The sequence below is a fragment of the Hyperolius riggenbachi genome, chromosome 2 (genome assembly GCF_040937935.1).
Source record: "Hyperolius riggenbachi isolate aHypRig1 chromosome 2, aHypRig1.pri, whole genome shotgun sequence".
Taxonomy (NCBI): Eukaryota; Metazoa; Chordata; class Amphibia; order Anura; family Hyperoliidae; genus Hyperolius; species Hyperolius riggenbachi.
The window spans coordinates 201,963,106-201,983,462 of record NC_090647.1 but is presented as its reverse complement, the minus strand read 5'-3'; the positions used below and the strand labels follow the sequence as shown (position 1 = coordinate 201,983,462).

Genomic DNA, 20,357 nt, shown 5'->3' with positions numbered 1-20,357 from the left:
ATATTAATATCTAGGCATGGCAGTAGGCATACAGCTACAACTATCCCTGATGCAGTCATTTGATTGTTTTTTACATATTTTTACTAAATACTCTAATTGAATAATGTGGAATTACTCTCTTGCAGGAAGTGACATCACTAGTCACAAGATTCTGCAAGATATGTATTGGTAGTTCTAATAGTGTGTTTGGAGAAGGAAGGGAGAAGGAAGATTTCTGTAGCCCCTTTATCTGTAGGGGACATCTGTCATCTCTGCCTCCCCTTGCTTTTTGCATGTTTTTTTGAATATGTATGTACATTGCCATGTCTACTCATATTCACAGGGAAGAGTGTTATTGCTTAAAGGATACCCGAGTTGTGAATAAAGAGTGTTCTTTAAAGGACAACTGTAGGGAGGCTGCCATGTTTTTTATCCTTTTGTGCAATACCAGTTGCCTAGCTGTCCTGCTGATCCTCTGTCTCTAATACTTTTAGCCACAGGCACTGAACAAACATGCAGCAGATCAGGTGTTTCCGACATTAATGTCGGAACTGACAAGATTAGCTGCATGCTGGTTTCTGGTGTTATTCAGACATTGCTGCATCCACATAGATCAGCAGGGCTGCCCGACACCTGGTATTGCTTAAAGTGGACCCAAACCAAACATTTTTTTTTTAATTAAAAATATTTAGTTGCACCACTCTGACACATACAAAGATAAATAAACACTCCTTCAAGCCTATGAGCATTTCAGTGCATGCTTTTCACCCTTCTCTTTTAGGCTAATTTCACACCAGGACGTTGCGTTAGAGGGAGCGTTAAGGTCGCATAACGTCCCCCTAACGGAACGCCTGGTGGGGCTGGATCTGGACGTCAGAGTGAGCCGCGTTGTGCAGCTCACTCTGGCGTCAGTGATGCCGTGATGCGCACTCTTGTGCGCATGCGCCATCACGTGGTCCCGCCGGCCAATCGCCGCACAGAGCGGCTGCTCCAGGAAGTAAACACTGCACGTCACAACGTGCAGTGCATATTAATTAGCCATGTGCCTGGCCGCTCTCCGCTCCTCCACAAGATTACTGAGCATGTGCAAGCAGTCTAAAGTACTGCATGCAGTACGTTGTCTTGTGACGCAGCGTTACAATGTAACGCAACATGGGCACTGTGAACAGCCCCATTGATTTTTCATTACTGTGCGGTGGGCTGCGTTACAGGCTGCTCTAACGTGCACCTGTAACGTCCCACTGTGAAACCAGCCTTAATAACCAGGGTTATACAGGTGGCAGCCATTAGCAATTCCTCCATTGCTGGACACCACAGTTTGCCGGATTTTGTCCGGCAATTTAAAAGGAAGGGAGAGGTTCCTACAATAAATGTAAAATATTTTATATTTGTCATCATGCAACCAAAAAAAGGCTGCTATTTATTATTATAATTTAGAAAATAGATTTTATTTCTGAAATCTTGTATTTTTAATTTGGGTCCACTTTAAGGGGGAATAAATATAGCAGCCTCTATATACCTCTCGCTACAGTTGTCCTTTAACTTACCTGGGGCTTCTTTCAGCCCCTGTAGTCTTGTAAGTCCCTTGCTGTCCTCTCAGGCCTCTTCCTTGATCCACTGTGTGGTCCAGTAAAGTCTGCAAGGTAGCCAAATCGTGCACTACAGTGCATGTGCTGATCCGGCGGCACACCTCCTTCATTGCTCTCCCTTGGCCAGGAGCATTTTGCACATGCACAGTTCATAAAGACTCCCAAGTACAGATGCGTGATCAATGAGGCATGCTGCTGAATCAGCGCATGCACAGCACGGACCTCACAGCGGATCAAGGGAGAGGACCTAAAGAACAGCAAGAAACTCTCTTTATTTACAACTCGGTTGTCCTTAAAATGTGCCATAGATATTTTGCTGTGAGACCTTATCTTATATACTAAAAGGCAGTTGTAATACAGTACTGTATTACAACTGCCGGGTGGGTGCAGCGGAATTTTTAATATTTGGAAGATTACTGGATTTTTCTAGTTAAAGTGTAACTGTCGGGCATAAAATAAAAAATCCATTCTTTATTTTTATCTAGTAAACAAGTAATGAGGATGCTAACCAGGCAATTCAAAAGTTGAAAATCACTATTACTTTTCTTGTTTATAAATGATCAATCCCCAGTTTACCTTATTTATTTCGGAAAGGGTTCTTTACAGTAATAGTGATTTAGAAGTTGAATGCATTGCCACCGGAAGTAGTTATGGCAAATTATATATCTGAATTTAAAGGGGGCTTAGATGCTTTTCTTGCGTTTCGAAGACATCCATAGCTATAATTACTAGGTAATGCCCAGTGGTGTTGATCCAGGGATTTTATCTGATTGCCATCTGGAGTCAGGAATAATTTTTTTCCCTTTTGGGGCTAATTGGACCATGCCTTGCAACGGTTTTTCGCCTTCCTCTGGATCAACAGGGATATGTTAGGGAGCAGGCTGGTGTTGTACTTTATTTTCTGATGGAACTCGATGAACGTATGTCTTTTGGGACAGAAACGATATTAAAGACAGGAGATGAGCTTAGTGAATTGAGGCCAATGTGCGTATGAAATTTAAAAAGCAGATTATAAGTAACAAAAAAGTATAAAGCAATAACACAAAAATCTGCTTATAATTAGGAATCCTGCTTGCATTTTATTAGATAATTAGATATTAGATATTTCATAAGTTTGGTTCACCATATCTGAGCAACCTTTCATTGTGCTATACCAATGTGGCGGGTGGTGAGAAACTGAATGATCTTTATTGACATACTTACAGGACTTCCGAGGCCAGACATGCAAAAATAGATCATTACCTGAGTGCTTTTTAAACCCATGGAGGAAGCCATCGGAGCCCTCCGTTCATTTCTGCTGCAATTATTCACTTGGAACTGGCCCCAGGTCGGCTCCCGATCCCACAGCATGGGTCGTTTCATTATTCCCCTCCAAAGATGGCCGCCAAGCTGAGCCACGGCTGCGCAGTACGCATTAACGCGAGTGCGGATGCGCAGACCTCAGCCCTCCTCCAGCCGCACAGGAGGACGCGGGGAGCAAGTACGCGGCTGGAGGAGGGCTGAGAGCTGCGCAGCCGCATTTGCGTTAATGAGTACTGCGCAGCCGCGGCTCAGCTTGGCGGCCATCTTTGGAGGGGAATAATGAAACAACCCATGCTGTGGGGTCGGGACCCGACCTGGGGCCAGTTCTAAGTGAATAATTGCGGCGGAAATGAACGGAGGGCGCCGATGGCTTCCTCCATGGATTTAAAAAGCACTCAGGTAATGATCAATTTTTGCATGTCTGGCCTGGGAAGTCCTTTAAAGGACAACTGAAGTCAGAAGAATATAGAGGCTGCTACATGTATTTCCTTTTAACCTCCCTGGCGGTAACCCCGAGCTACACTCAGGCTAGCCACCGGGAGCTCAATGCAGAGCAATGGAGCGCAGCGGGCGTCTTTCCTCACCTCCCGGGGGCAGGGCCGGCGCTACCATAGAGGCAAAGGAGGCAATTGCCCCAGAGCCTGTAGGGGCCCCCAGTGGCTACAAGAGTAAAAAAAAATTCAAAAAGACCTTATAGTTTTTGAGAAAATCGATTTTTAAGTTTCAAAGGAAAAAAAATACACATTTAAAAACCCGCCGACTTTAACGGTTAATAGCAAATCCACCTTAAATGCTAGAAACCCTAAATTTGCAGGGTATATTAAGAAGATCATTGGAAATAAGAGGAAAAACAATTTTTCAAAAAGACCTTATAGTTTTTGAGAAAATCGATTTTAAATTTTCGAAGGAAAAAAGTATACTTTTAAATGCGGTAAATGTCACTTTTAGTAGCAAACCTAACGGTAGTGTAATTTTACAGGCATCAAAAGAAAGAGCAATTAATTTCCTGACGGGGTTTCCTGGGGGTCCATACGCAGCCGCAGCGCTTTGGCCAGGGATCGCTATACAGCCGCAATATGGCTGTATGAAGATCCCTGGCATTTTTTTCCTATTTTCCCAATTTTTTTTTTTTTTTATGTTTAGAGTGTGGGATTTTTTTTTTTTTTTAAATTATGTGGGGTCCCCCCTCCTGAAACTTTTTAACCCCTGCAGGCTGGGGTAGCCAGAATGTGGAGCTCCGACCGATTGGGGCTTCACACCCTGACCATACCAGCTGCAAAAAAGGTCCCTTAATGCCGATTTTTGTTCCGGGATATCTGTTGGGGGGCCCCCCAGGTTTATCTTGCCCTGGGGCCCCATTGTTTCTTAAACCAGCCCTGCCCGGGGGATCCGAACGCAGGCAGCCATTCTACTTCCTCTCCACGGAGGCTCTGAATCACTCTGGTGAGATCTCCATCAGTGATCGCATTACAGAATTACAGCACCACCCGGAGGATAGAGGGAAAATTGCATTGCTGGAGCCCAGGGAGGTGAGTGCTGGGGCTGCTGCTGGCTTTCTGGCAGCATTACTTTTTCCTCGTTTTAGGGTCTGAAACGTTCAGAAAAGACCCTAAAATCCAGAAATAATCATACCGCCAGGGAGGATAAACAATACCAGCTGCCTGGCAGCCATGCTGATCTATTTGGCTGCAGTAATGTCTCGATAACACCAGAAACAATCATGCAGCTAATCTTGTCAGATTGGACAATAATGTAAGAAACAGAGGATTTGCTGCATGCTTGTTCAGGCTCTATGCCTAAGGGCTCTTTCCCACTAAGACGTTGCGTTAGATGCGACGTTAAGGTCGCATAACGTGCCCCTAACGCAACACATGTGAGCTTTGAAGTTGGATGTTATATAGAGCCGCGTTATGCGTCTCTTGATGCGTACTTTTTGACGCATACTATCGGACGAAAACGGCCATGCGACAAAAGACTGTGGAGACCACGTGATCGGAACACTCCGCATCATGTGGTCCCACCAGCCAACAAGCGGCCGCTCCAGTAAGTAAACACTGCAGTGCAGTGCATATTAATTAGTCATGTGGCTGGCCACAATAGTGGACTCTCCCCTCCTCCTCTCCTGCACGAAAAAATAAAAAAACCACATTAATGAGCATGTGCAAACAGTCTAACGCGGCTAAAACCGCGTATAACGCACAGCATGCTGAACTTTCTTTAAACGTCCAGCGTTACACTGTAATGCAACGTGGGCACTGTGAACAGCCCATTGATTTTTCACTACTGTGAGTTGGGCTGTGTTACAGGCTGAACTAACGTGCGCCTGTAACGTCCCACTGTGAAAGCAGCCTAAAAGTATTAGAGGTTAAGGATCAGCAGGGCTGCCAGGCAACTGGTATTGCTTAAAAAAAAATAATATGGCAGCCTCCATATCCCTCTCACTTCAGTTGTCCTTTAACATTGGAATTAGAGTATCTATGCAGGGAACACAGGTTTTAGCTTTTATAGTAATTGGAGCTCATGTTTTACGCAAATAAAATGAATAAATGTAGAAGAGTCCTTTTAAAAGCATGAGGCCATATGCAATTCACCGTTTCTCCTAAGTTTTCTCCTAGGTAATATTTTCACACCTTAGCAATAAAATGCCCTTTAAGCCACCAGCAAGCAAGGAAATGTTTAGAATAATAATAGGAGAAAACTTAGGAGAAAAAGATAATAAGGGTCAAGGATAAAAAAGGCTGCTTAAACATTGTTCTCACAGTCTTATTTGTACAGTTATAATTGATGCTTGGGAGATCCTTGTCTACAATGTGTAAAAGAGTTCTTCATTAATTACATATCGCAATACCAAATGACGGATGTGTTCCGTAGAGTTTTATCTTACATACTGACGTTACTGTAATCTATCCAGTGGGGTGGTGTTGCTGCTTGACATGCTGTCTGGCCAAAGTGAGGACATTACTCTTGGTGTGCTGTATGTATCTTGCTACTTCACTAAACAACTTGGATACATATTTTTAGAATTATGACACATAAACCATGTGGTCAAGCCCTCAAGAGTCTGTGGCATGGAGATTTGGCTTGAGCAGAGTTATAAGAATTTACAAAAACATTTGATCCACCAGCTTAAAGTTCATGAGACAGATCTCATACCTGGATTCATCTGCTTGATTTAACTTGTTTTGTTACTCATGCCATGTAACTTGGTGTGTTTATCCAAAGTCCTAGTAAAAATGACATATTTATGCACATTTAAAAGCAAGTCGCCATTTCAGTAAGGATTTGTATTTATTTGGTTGCCCAGCAGTCTGGACCAGTTTAGTGCTTCTTTGTTTAAGTAGCCTGTCTTAACTCCCTCATCCTCCCATAGCCAGCCTGAACCATTTATTTTCCTATCCCAGCCAGCCTGAGCTGTCTCTTCAAATCCCAGGCAGCCTAAACTCTCCCTTCCAATCTCAGCCAGCCTGGACTCTCTTGTCCTATCCCAGGAAGCCTGAACTCTCTGTAACTCTCTCTTCCTATCTCATGGAACCTGAACTCTCTGTAACTCTCTCTTCCTATCTCATGTAACCTGAACTCTCTGTAACTCTCTCTTCCTATTTCATGGAACCTGAACTCTCTGTAACTCTCTCTTCCTATCTCATGGAACCTGAACTCTCTGTAACTCTCTCTTCCTATCTCATGTAACCTGAACTCTCTGTAACTCTCTCTTCCTATTTCATGGAACCTGAACTCTCTGTAACTCTCTCTTCCTATCTCATGGAACCTGAACTCTCTGTAACTCTCTCTTCCTATCTCATGTAACCTGAACTCTCTGTAACTCTCTCTTCCTATCTCATGGAACCTGAACTCTCTGTAACTCTCTCTTCCTATCTCATGTAACCTGAACTCTCTGTAACTCTCTCTTCCTATTTCATGGAACCTGAACTCTCTGTAACTCTCTCTTCCTATCTCATGGAACCTGAACTCTCTGTAACTCTTTCTTCCTTTCTCAGGCAGCCCGAACTCTCTGTAACTCTCTCTTCCTTTCTCAGGCAGCCTGAACTCTCTGTAACTCTCTCTTCCTATCTCAGGCAGCCTGAACTCTCTGTAACTCTCTCTTCCTATCTCAGGCAGCCTGAACTCTCTGTAACTCTCTCTTCCTTTCTCAGGCAGCCTGAACTCTCTGTAACTCTCTCTTCCTTTCTCAGGCAGCCTGAACTCTCTGTAACTCTCTCTTCCTTTCTCAGGCAGCCTGAACTCTCTTCCTATTCCAGGAAGCCTAAACTCTCTCTTCCTATCCCAGGAAGCCTGGACTCTCTTTTCCTATCCCAGGCAGCCTGAACTCTATCTTCCTATCACATGGACTAGTGGTCAATCCTCCCTCTTAGAACTTTCCCTACTGGTGTAGTTAACCCTACACACACACACACACACACACACACACACACACACCCTATAGGATTCCCTGATAAAATAGCGGTCCCCCACTCTCAGAGTACAAAGCATGTTGGATAAGTTTGACTCACCTCCCTTAGCAGCACTCCCATTCAGCACTCCAGGCAGCCTTGTCCTACCGCATGACATTGTCAAGCCAGGACCTGGTGGTTGTGGCAATCTGCCTGCTACGCCTATCAATACAGTTATAGTTTATATATATTCTGGAGCCTACAAAGGCTCTAGAAGTTACATAGGTCTTCTGTAGCTGAGGCAGAAGTGGTTAACAACTCTTTTCAACCTTTCTCTCTTCATTGGTATCCTTACTGAACTCTCCTTACTGAAATAGGCAATCATAACACCAGCAGTAAAAAAAAAGACCTTCTTTGGACCCTACAGCGCCCTCTAACTATTGCCCTGTCTTGCTGCTCCTTTTGCTTCTAAACTGCTGGAAAGGCACGTGTATTCAGAACTGCCAGATTTTCTCTTCTTTACTTAGTTGTTTGATCCCACAATCCCACTTAAAGAGCCCTTACTAAATTCGCTAACCTCCTCACAGATAGAGTCAAACTCCAGTTCATGATACTCATACTCCTCTACTTTCCCTCTGCCTTTGACACTGTTGATCATTTTCTGTTTCCCACAATTTTTTTCACTAAGAAACAGAGCCTAATGCATTCTTGTATTCCCTCTTCCCTGTCTTGTTCTCTCACTATCTTCCACTTCAAAACTAACCATCTAAATTTATGGCTTGGGACAATTAATGTTTGTTCCATTTTCAGTATGACGTCTATGCTGAATACACAAACATTTCTCAGCTCCTGACCTCTCCACACAATTATTTTGAGTTCCTGACCATCTATCTGCTGTTTTTGCATTGATATCATGCCCATCCCATTTTCCTTAAATTTTATATGATTCAAATGTAAACTGTGATCTTCCCACAACCTCTTTCTGCTTGCCTACTTATAGTGTGTATGTATATATATATATATATATATATATATATATATATATATATATATATATATATATCCAATAAACTCAACCCCTAATGCTCACTATCTGGGGAAATAGTTTGACTCTATGACTCTAAGCTCTCCAGGAGTTTTCAAGATGTCCTTCAAACCAACATAGCTCCATTCCTTTTCAGTGGTTCTCTGTTGAAACCTTGTTGGATGTCCATTTCATCTTAAATGGAACCTTGCCTGTGGATATCCAGTCTACCTCTGCCAAGATCTTACATATTGTAAGCCACTCTACTCATGTTGATACTGGTGCATAGCCTGGCTGTGCCTTGTTCCAGATGACCATCTATACAGATTCAGCTACTGTTTATATCAGCCAATCTCACTTCAATTTGCCTCTACTGAACTATGTTGCATGCATATCCATTCTTCTTGTAATGGGACCTTGCCCAGTGACATCGAGTCTACTAGCATTGTCCAGTCTGCCCTTGCCAAAACTTTATCTGGCACCCAGCCTACTTTACATCCAGAGTTCTAGTTTGATTCACAGTCAGAGACTTGACCTGCGTTACAGCCAGAGACTTAGCTTGCTACACATTCAGAGACTCCTCCTACTTTGCAATCAGTGGCTTAGGCTAGTTCCCAGCCAGGGATTTAGACTCCTGCTCAGCCGAGACCTAACCTTTCCTCAAGCAGAGACCCAGCCTTCTGCTTAGCTATAGTCTGCAGAACTTCAGCCTGCTGTTCCACCCATTATGCACAAATTCCCAATGTACTGTTCCACCAGTGTCTGCAGAGTACCAGAATCTTATTCTATCAATGCCTGTAGACTTTAAGGCTTCTGTTCCACCAATATCTGCAGAGTTTTTTCAGTCTGCTGTTCTAGCAATGCATGTAAAGTCCACAAAGTTTGTCTGCTGCCTAGTCAGCATTTGCATTTGTAGAGTCCCTCACCACTCCTCAACTAGCATCAGCAAAGCTTCCCCTGCCTTTTAGCCAAACTCTGCCTTTCAGCCTACTGCCCAGAGAATTCTGCTGTACATCAGCCTGCAATCCAGCTGTTCCTGCTGCCCAATCTCCACAGACTCCAGTTGTTCTTGATGCCCAGCCTCCACATACTCCAGTTGCTACCCATCTATGTCTATTGACACCCAAACATTGGGCTGCTGTATTTTTGAGCATTTGCGCTTGTGTTAAATTTAAAGGGAGCACAAGAAATTTGCATACCGGTGCTAAGCAATTTCTCTGTGATTTTTTTTTTTAGTTATAAATAGTCAAAAAACGCAAACACAAATATACCAAATCAAATGGTCATGTGAAAATGGCAGTGTGATCATGATTTGCAGTGGAAAACTAACCAAATGGTTAATGTAATGTTGACAATTTTGAGCTGATGCAAATTTGATACTCATTTGATGCAAATTTATGCATCTTAGAATTGGACAAATCAATATCAATACTGCATTTGATTAATCCTATTCCAAGCTGCATAACTTTGAAAGAATTTGCATTAATTAGACATTAATAGCATCTCACTGACCAACTTTAGTAGGCACCATTAAACAGATGGCATAGCTGCCCATACAGGTAACTGTACAATATAACTGCCCTCAGGCATATTTGTCTGCAGTAAAGGATGAACATTTGTATGTGTGTGAATGGTGATATATTGAAGGTAAGTGGTATAATCAGTGATTTAGATTGTAGTTTTATAGTAAGAAGTTAGCTTGGAATCACTGTTTTCTTATAAATCATGAGCAGACATGTTATCACACACTCTTCCAGTAAAGCTGCATAAACACCAATGTGAAATTCTATTCTGATCTGTGAAGGCTCTGATGCTGCGAAGGCAGGAAGGTTTAACAGTTTATGTACAGTAGATACAGTTACATCAGCTCAGCAGAAGCTTGTTTGACACATAAACAAGATGATTTCACATCGACAAACTCAAAGGTCAATGACCCTCCCACAACACCTGTGTGATCCTAAATCCGTGTAATAACAGATCAAATAATAGAGGTGCTTTGCATTTTACAGGATAATGTACCCAATTCAGTCTAATTTCTTTGCACATCTCCATAATGTAAAATTCCAGACAAATGATGTAAAAAACAAAATAGCAACCCAGCTCAACATTTGTCCTTTGCTCCTTCTACTTTGTATTGCTGTCTCTATACCTTTGGCACAGGAAATAGAAAAATATGAGCCTGGTAGAAGCTCTAACTCTGTTGAAAGTTTAAAAAAATACCGTAGCTGTATTTGGTACAATGGCCTGAGGAGACTATTCATAGAGAAGCACAAACATGCTCTTTACATCGCTTGTTAAATCATTTTTAATCCATATCATGTTACAATACATCTCAAGAAAATAAATCAAATTCAGCCGGACTTCATAAAGCAGTTGTTACTAGAACAAAACTTTTTAGACTCAAAAGAATAATGCAGAAATCTCCAGTCTTGATTGATGAAAACCCTGTGCAACCATTTGCAATTTACTAGGGATGATCAAAACTGGCAGAAATCTGACATTGCTTACGATTTCTAGCCCATGTTTGAGGTTTCAATTTAACTTTTGGCTTTCCTGGGCAAAGTGCATTGCAGTCTATGGCGCTGACTGACCTGCTTAAAGCACAACTGAATCGGACAAAAAAGTGGATTTTTACTTCGTCCATTGTTCCGTAGTCTGCTGTGGCCAGTTTCATTCATGATCATTTGGATGTTTGTTCCAGGATTATACACTACACTTTCCTCACTATGGCTGCATCAACTGTCAGTGATGGTCTTAGATCTTGGCTTGTCTGTAAAGGACATGTGACCATTTCGGAAATTCCTTTTCTACCTCACAATAATGTCATAAGATGGGCAATCATTTCCATAAACTGCCATCATCTCATCATGAATTAGCCAGACACTATTGCCCTTTAAAGTGGGGAGTGATATGGAGGGAGTCATATTTGTTTCCTCCTAAACAATACCTGTTGCCTGGTAGCCCTGCTGATCTATTTGGCTGCAGTAGTGTTTGAATCACACACTACAAATGTGCATGGAGGCAGCTAATCTTGTCAGATGTGACAATATTGTCACAAACACCTGGTCTGCATATAATTGTTCAGGGTCTATGGCTGAAAGTACTAGAGGTAGAGGATCAGCACGACATCCAGGCAACTAGTATTGCTTAAAGTGAAATACATACGGAAGCCTCCATATAACTCTAACTTCAGGTTCACTTTAAATGCAGGAACTTTATCATGCCGTGAGCCTTAGTTTTCTCCATCTCATACTTTAGTCACTTCTGGCACAATCTGTAAAAGAAATAAAGGATACCATTAGCTGTTTTTTTTCAACATTATGCACTTGGGGACCAGTGATCACACTGACAAAATGTCATCAATATACCATAATAACATTCGGGTGAGAATTTGCAGAACTGTATGTTTATGATTCTTTTCTTGGTATCCAGGTCCGTAGATGTTTTGGAAGAATGAATGGGACACAAGTGTCAGCCTTCTTCCGGGCTTAGAACTGAGAGAAGCTGCAGTGCACATGATGGAACCCAATGAAAATAATGTGATTACCTACATAATGGGGATTGGAATTGAGAGCTGAAAGACTTGACTCTATTGGGCTGCGTTTTTATTTCATTAACATATGTTTTTCACGGTATCTGTGCTTCTTTTTCCTTTATACCCTTTATGGCAAATAGATAAGACATGATAAATATTTATTAGGTAGGCTAGAGGTGGCTATTTAGTTTACCCTTTTTCAGGCAAACAAATGTGTGGACTTGGCCTTTGTCCTAAACACTGGGACAAGGGTGCTTTGCAAGGAGGTGGTTAAGGAATTCTCCCTCCCCCCCCACAAAGTACCCACAATATTAAAAGCCATATAGGTTGGTATTGGAGTGGCTGTAGAGTCTCATAATCACTGATTTTACCTTTCTAGCCATCCTTTATTGATGGTGGAGTAGGAAGTTAATAAAACGTAAGGGGAGCTACAACTTTTTTTAATTATCATTATTGATAATAAAAATGAGAATAAATCTGTGTATAATACTTATTTGAGCATGCAGGGGTGTTTACAAATATTTCCCCTAACATCCCTGACAAAAAGCATCACTACCAGTTACAAGCCATCAGCTGGAGCATAGTCATCAATAGCAATGGTCGGGAATCACTAAGCAAATTCCCAAAGTGACATCGTGGGTCATGCTACACATGCTCATGCAAATAACTCATTTAAAATAGTGAATATACAATCAGAGGCGTATCTAGAGGGGTGCAGGCATGGCTTGTGCCATGGGCGCCACAGCACCATGGGAGCCATCCATGCTCCTTTGCTGTGCCGCCATGCCTGCCCCTCCGCTGTGCTACCATGCCTGTCCCCATCACTCAGACCTCAGATCTGATTCATTCTGTTATCTGGGGAGCATGGCTACTTAACTTGTGTATGGAGGGCGCACTTGGCTTAGTCTTAGAAAAGAGGACAAAGCAGGAATAAGAAGAGATACTTCCAAAAAAGTAACTTCAGCAATATCCCGAGCCAAAAAACACAGGCAACTATAACTCATGTATAAGAGAAAGGTTGCTGTTTTTATAGAGTAAAGGGGCTCTGACCGGGAGGAGGGAGGGGCGCAATTTCAGTGTTTGCTATAGGCTCTATATTACCCAGATACGCCCCTGTATACAATTATGATTTCTTTTTTTTCAGGTCGAGAATTAAGTGTGCATGCTATGGCAATAGTCAATCACAGGCTATAAGTACAATGTGGATTTGACAAACAATATTTCAGGTGCAATATAGATTTCTCAGGATTCAAATACGGGTAAGATACACATCTTCAATATTATTTTAATAACTGGGATTCATTATTGCTATTGTTATAGATTAAGGATATCAATCTCAGCAGAAAGTACCAAACTGAGCAGGTTTACACCTCCTGAGTCAAATTAGTTTTACCAAGGACTATGCCTACCTGGCAATGTACTACAGTATTTTGGTTTTAGCAGATCTGCTATCAACTTAATTGACAGTGGTTTTGAGCAGTAGAGCCCTGACACTAATGTTCTATCCCTACAAAACCCTACAAAATGCAAGAGGTATCCTGTAGAACCGTCTAGGACCTAATTCTAATTTAATTCTTAAACCAGCACAAGAACATATGGAAGTTGCTACATACAGGCCAACAATCAGCAATCACGACATAGCTGTTATAGATTACTCCTGGTTTCTTATCATTAATGAATAACACTCCCTAATCCTTGCGGAAAATGACACATTTCAGTCATTAATTGCTAATTATAGAAAATAATTAAGTGAATATTTTTTGCAAATTAAAACACCTAAATAATGTGATGTAGCTATTTTACAAGGTCACACAAAAAAATTAATTAACTCCTTCATTAAGAAAGTATTAATAATGCAATAGTACTCTAAGGAATGAAGAGCTAAGAGTAAAATTGTATAGCGTGCCCATGATAAATGTTGCCCTGAATTAGATCTTAGTTGTAAATCAAAACCTATAATGTATGGCATAAAGGTGCATACCAATGTCCAAAGCATGTCACCCTTATGGATCTGGAATCTTCTGGCCAACAATTTAGGGCCAGGTGCTGTACAAACGGTTCATAAGGCTATAGCCTTAAAGAGAAACTGTGACCAAGGATTGAACTTCATCCCAATCAGTAGCTGATACTCCTTTTCCCATAAGAAATCTTTTCTTTTTCTCAAACAGATCATCAGGGGGCTCTGTATGGCTAATGTTGTGTTGAAACCCCTCCCACAGTGTGATGTTAGGACCATGGTTCTGACATCACACTGTCAGAGCCTTGTTGCATTGTGGGAAATAACAGCTGTTTCCAACTGCCAAAAAAGCAAGCAGCAGCTACTTCCACTGACATCCCCTACCAGCAGTAAAAATGTCACCATATGATAAATATCACAATGTAAATCAGGAAGAGGAAAGATTTTAAAATGGGCAAACACAAACTAAATAATCTATACATAATTATTGTAAAAAATAAGCACTTTTGTTCATTACGTTATTTTCACTGAAGTTCCTCTTTAAGTCAAGTTCTGTTGCCATAGAGGGGGAGAAGGGATGACAACAGAGCGGCTTTTAGCAGGAAGGGTAAGGAGGGGGACAATGCAATTGGGGGAGATGGCTTGGCATTCTGGGTGTCTTGGTGATGCGTTGGGAAGGCTATACACATGTTATATTCTTGGCAGAGACAGCCCCAACCAGCACCCTCTGCTGGGACCCCTCTAGCATGTGTACAAGGCTTAAAGCATACCCGAGCCAAAGCTCGGGTACCAAATTAGATATTTACCTGAAGATATGGAAGCCTCAGAATCCTATTGAGGCTTCCCTCTGTATTTTAATGTCCCCAGTTGCTTAGCAAGGCCCCCCAGAAGCTTACCAACAATACATTGTCGCTAATCACATCGTCGCTAATCACATCGGGCCAGGCAGCTCATCTCCCTGTATCATGGCCATGCAAGCCCGTCTGCACATACGCAGTAAGCCGGAGCCACGGGCTACGTGTTACTGTGCCTGCACGGCCATGCTTGCGTTTCTACTGCGCGGCCCCAATCTGGAAGGGAGGAGACTCAATAGGATCCAGAGGCTTCCCTCTCTTAAGGTGAGTATCTGATTTTGATCGTGAGCTCTGGCTCGGGATCTCCTTAAGAGGAAAGAAATGTGACTTTTATTTTTCAAATTAAAACAGCATTTAAATATATCCCACATTTGCACACAAAGAAGATAGAAATTCTAAGCCTACTGCAGTTTTACAGAAAGTTACAGAAAGAGTTACAGAAAAAAGGTTAGCCAGACTTCTTTACATAGGGCTAAATATGTTTTGTGTTTTCTCCAGTAATGTCGTCTTGATTTATAAAGCATCAGCATATTCCATGACGCTGTACAGCATCAGAAACAGATATGGGGTACACAGACAATGGTATACACAACATAAAGAAGTTGATACATAATACAGAATTGGTAGACATAGTAAGCATAGTGACAAATGTAGCATGATGAACAAAATGTTTAGTACCTTCTAAGACACAAAATGGCAAGATAAATATACCCTTGCAAGTTTACAACCCATGCCAGTATTTAGGATGGACTGAGAAATGGATTTGATGAACCACACCTTTTCTGATTCAGTCCCATCAACTAGAGCTGTGGCAAAAATGTGTGACATCTCTGATCTAAAGGAATAGGAAGAAAACAAAATGTGAGATAATATATAATATGTGTACCTAAAGGCATGTTTTTGTTTATATTTAGTAAAGAGCTTGGCCAGAGGTTGAAGGGGAGTGGCTCAAGTTTGGATGTATGCTTGTCTGAAAAAGAGAGTTTTAAGGGAGTTCTTAAATATTTCAAAGGTTGGAGAGTGACTGATGTGTTTTTAGAATGGAATTCCAGAGAAGGAGTGAGGCTCATCGTGAGAAATCTTGTAAGTGTGAATGCAGGGATGTGTTTCTAGAGGACTGAAGAAGATTGGGTGCAGAGGCGATATTGCCGGTGAGGTGGTTTCTGGTAACTATATCACAAATCATATCACAGAGCTTAAAGAGATTAATCCTTTCATTTCAGTATCAAATTAGTGAGGACAGAAAAAATATTAACACTAGATCAGTGATAGGCAAACTTGGCTCTCCAGCTGTTAAGAAAGTCCCGCAATGCATATGCCTTTATGATTCATGATTGTGGCTGTCAGACTCCTGCAATGCATTGTTGGACTTGTAGTTCCTTAACAGTTGGAGAGCCAAGTTTGCCTATCACTGCACTAGATCAATACACATATTTACATCACTGGTACAAACATATGTTTGGAGAAACAGTATTAGGAAAGTAAACCCGATCCTGCTGTTGTAGGATGTTATTCTTACCAGAGAACACAACAAAGCTGTCTGGGGCCGGAGATCTGCATACCTGAAATTAATCACATCACATACCTGTGACTCTTCTTTCACTTAGCATTCCAGAAGGGTATGTAATGGTCTAGGATCGCAGTATATATTTTATAGCCCTACTGTAATAAGTTTTGTCTCAAATGCTGAAGATGATTGATGGGAACATCCGACCGTTACCAGTCACAGTTAAGTTATCTAGTACACAAGTTTCAAAATGGCATAGTGCAAACATATTCAGGTGCCAAGTACTTTTCTTACTGGCAATCAATACCACTGGAGAGCAGATGACAGAAAAAAAACCAATATGAGTTATGTTACCAGAGGTGTTATTCTTCTTTCACTTTATATTATTTACTATTTATACAGCTGATGATAGAAAGTCTGACATGTTTACCTGTGTGATAGTTAAATAAAAGTGCGGAAAAATATTAATCTAATCTACAGTATCTATTTAATCTTATGACATGGCACTAGCCACATGTTTATGCTGTCTACTGCAGTGTGACAACTGTGAGGTGACTATCACTCGCTCCAGTCATGCTCCAATTCTCCAGAGACCCCATATCATGGTGTCCATCCTGCCTCCGATCCCTCCCCCATAGAGAAATCTGTAAAAAAACAAAAACCTTTTAATTTTGTTATTTAATTATGTGTGATTGATTTTGGGACTCTTTGTGCTTCATTGCTCACTGGCTCATAAACTCCTGTGCCTGTACTGAAATTTGTACCGGAATCTGCCAACTCTGTTTTTGCTGAACTTTTTTACATTCTGTTCTGCTGACCATGTGTTGCTGACCTTCTGCTACAACATGACCATGCTTCTGTTTACTTTAGCTCTCTTGATTTCTGATCACATGTTGTTAACTTCCTGTTAGAGTTTATGCTCCCAAATGCAAGAAGTGGGTCAGCACCTCCTCCGATGAAGATGTATTAAAGCTCTTAGTAAAACATAGCTCTTTATTTCATTCCTTTAAAAATAGGTTTAAAAGGACAAGAAGGGCTGCTGTACTAAGAGCTTTAATACATCTTCATTAGAGGAGGTACCGGCCCAATTCTTGCATTTTGCAAATGGCTGTCTGAAAGGTACTTAACCACTTGTGTACCAGCAGTCACTGGTCCCTTAAGTTCCAGAGACTGCTGGTACCGAAAAAATGGGGCCTACCGACGTCTCGCCATTCACCCATCACCACAGGTCACTCGGTCTGCGAAATCAGCCCCTGACCGGCTCACAGAGCTCTGCCGTCATAGTAATGGCAGGGCGAGTGGCCTGCGGCGAGGGGAGAGCAGAGGGATCGGCAATAGCAGTGGATCTGTGCGGCACGGTAATTGAAAGCTACACCCTGGCAGGAATAAGCCGCCATAAACAGGGTGTAGATTTCAATTACCGCATTCAGGAAGCGGTTAAAGACAATGAAGGTTGGGAACTCCATATTTTTATTTTTATTTTTTTTTACCATTACATGGGTGCCGATCTCCTTTTCTCAAGGATTTATGCTCCCTTCGTGTAGAGTCCTCTCCATGTCACCAACCATTCAGGCTGGTATTGTTCTGATGGTGGTGTGAAAATAGTAATATATATACTGTATATACAGTATATATATATATATATATATATATATATATATATATATATATATATATATATATATATATATATATCAAGGCAATTATTTTTTATGTTCTGTCCAAGGCTAACCTCATACAGACACTGGAAGTGAAAACTTCACAGCTAAATCACATATTAACTGGTGGGCTATGTTGAGGAGATAAAAGACCCAAGTGCAACAAATCTTGTACTTCATGGTATTGAATCAGGCACAGAGTGTGAATTGTCTCTCACAACTTTCTGAATATGGGCACAACTTAATTTATACATTCAAGTAACACTGAAATCAGAAGAAATGATCAGTAAGTTAATTCCTGATATCATATAAATGAATATCATATAAATAGAAATGTATGTTCTAGTTTTGACAATTCTACCTGTTTTATTTTACAAACCTATACGAAGATGCCAGTATAATGTCTAAAGGGCTAGGCAATCTCCTGAGGAACCAGTCAGCAGAATGCTTTGCCTTAACTTGTCCTCTTCATTGCTATACTCCAGTGTTTGTCCCCCAGATGAGCCTAACTACTGTATGGATACCTACGCACACGCAATTCTCTGCTCTGCATTGTGCTAGCCTGCATGGAAAGGGTTGTCTCAGTTGTTATGAGCACCAGGCACTAGGTAAATTAGGGTCAGGCTAGGTTAGAGATAGGTCAGGGTTTTTAGTGTAACCCTAAAATTATAAATTTTCATTGCTCAGACTTAACAATTCACACACAATCCTCTGCTCTGTGTTATGCTGGACTGCTTAGAAGGGCATGGACCGAAATTTAAGATATGATAAGGGCTGGAGATAGGTCAGGGGTTTCAGAGTACATATTGGGACACTTTCACTGATTAAGTACTTGGCACCTAAATGAACAGGTGCCCAGAAGTCATGAAGTGGACTACTCAGGCAGCACTTGGTGGCTCAGCATGGAATTATCAAGTAATGAGAAAAAACATATGGTACTGTGGACTTGCATGACATTAGTGCAGAGAGCCCACAGAGCATGTTATCATGGTGACTTGTTTCTCCCAATGCAATTCAATCTGAGCTGAACATACTACGTGCTGGTAAACTAGTTTGGAAACCTTTATTAGATATTTTTATTTTTCACATAAATGTCCTACAACCCAGGTAATTTGCTCTGTGTGTGATATAGCCATGTGTTGAGCTCACTATGGAAAATCAGTGCTCATTAGGCCTACTGTGATACAGCAATGGACACTCAGCTCCTTAAAACTCAACTCAATAATGGTTACCCAGATTTCTGTAACACAGTGGTGATCACTCAGATATCTGTGACATAACTCAGCATCCTATGACAAGGCAGTCGTTAACCAAGCCATATGTGGCACAAAAGAGCTCCACCTTCTGTATAGCACCAATTGCTCAGTCTAGAAATATCAATAGTCAATGCAGCTGGGATCACTTAGCCTCCCATGAGGCAGCTGTGGTCAGTTGATATTCTGTACTGTGGCAGTGGTCACTCAGGATCTTGTACAACTCCAGCAGCCAGAGAACCACTTGTCACCTGCTATGGATTTGAATACATACTTTTCACAATCAAAAAGGGTTGTAAGTCAAAGCAAGGTAGAGATTAGCTGCAGGTCTGTAAAAATTAGCCTCCGCATTTGCCATAACGTGAAATAATGCAGGGCTTACATTGGTATTTTACATTGTTATAGCCTATTATTAGGGATAAATGGCTTCATCCAGTCAGAACTGATTTAATTGTGGGTGCATGCAGGTGGGCTGTACTGCCTTCAGACTCCTTTAGGGATCTCTAGCTCTGAAATCATTTTATGGACTTACTGTTCTTTGTCCTATATTAATACAAGAGGCAGAATGCTAATGGAAAGCTCATGCTGAATGTAATTATAGAGTTTAAAATAGCAAGCACATTGAGTGACTGACTGTAAGGTGTGGGATTTTATTTTTTCTTTCAGTCATCTCCTAACCTTTATTTTTAAAGGTGTTGAATGATGTTATGTTTTGATAAAGTACACAGCTGTTTGAATAAAGTGTAAGTAATAATTCCTGGTTTTCACAGCATTTTTTATCCTTAAGAGATTCTGACATTATTCAGTATGGATCATTCCATGCATATGCTCAGCACACTCTCTAAAGAAATTATTGATTACAATTCTCCTTTAAATGTGCTAATTCTGCCATTTCACAAGCCCAGACTACCCCAGTATTGCTGTGTGAGAAAACACGGAAAAGCCGCCACGTGTGCTGAAAGAAAGGCAGCTGATTCCGCGTCCAACGCGGCGGTTTGCATGCGTAGGCACGCGTCTGGTAGTGTGGCAGAACGCGGAAAAGCCGCCGCATGTTCTAACAACAAAACGGCTGTTTCCGCGTCCAACGCGGCAGCTTGCACGCGTAGGCACGCGTCTGGTAGTGTGGCAGAACGCGGAAAAGCCGCCGCATGTTCTAATAGCAAAGCGGCTGTTCCCGCGTCCAAAGTGGCTGGGTCTTTTAGTCCACATAGATGGATGGAGAGCTACGCGCGCGGGCCAGAAGTCAGGACCTTTATACCAGCAGGGGAAGTGTCAGCTGATCAGGACGATCAGCTGATTCCTGCTGGACGC

At 41.6% G+C, this 20,357-nt stretch overlaps 1 long non-coding RNA gene across 2 annotated transcripts in view; it reads right to left on the bottom strand.

The window, feature by feature from the left end:
- Window positions 1-10,621: 10,621 nt before the first annotated feature.
- LOC137546057 (uncharacterized) overlaps window positions 10,622-20,357 on the bottom strand; it is a 31,946-nt gene continuing 22,210 nt past the window's right edge. For both annotated transcript variants that reach the window (XR_011026163.1, XR_011026164.1), the window contains exons 2-3: window positions 15,406-15,463; window positions 10,622-11,556 (exon numbers count right to left, since the gene is read on the bottom strand). This is a non-coding gene — a long non-coding RNA (uncharacterized lncRNA). The remainder of the gene's footprint in view (window positions 11,557-15,405; window positions 15,464-20,357) is intronic.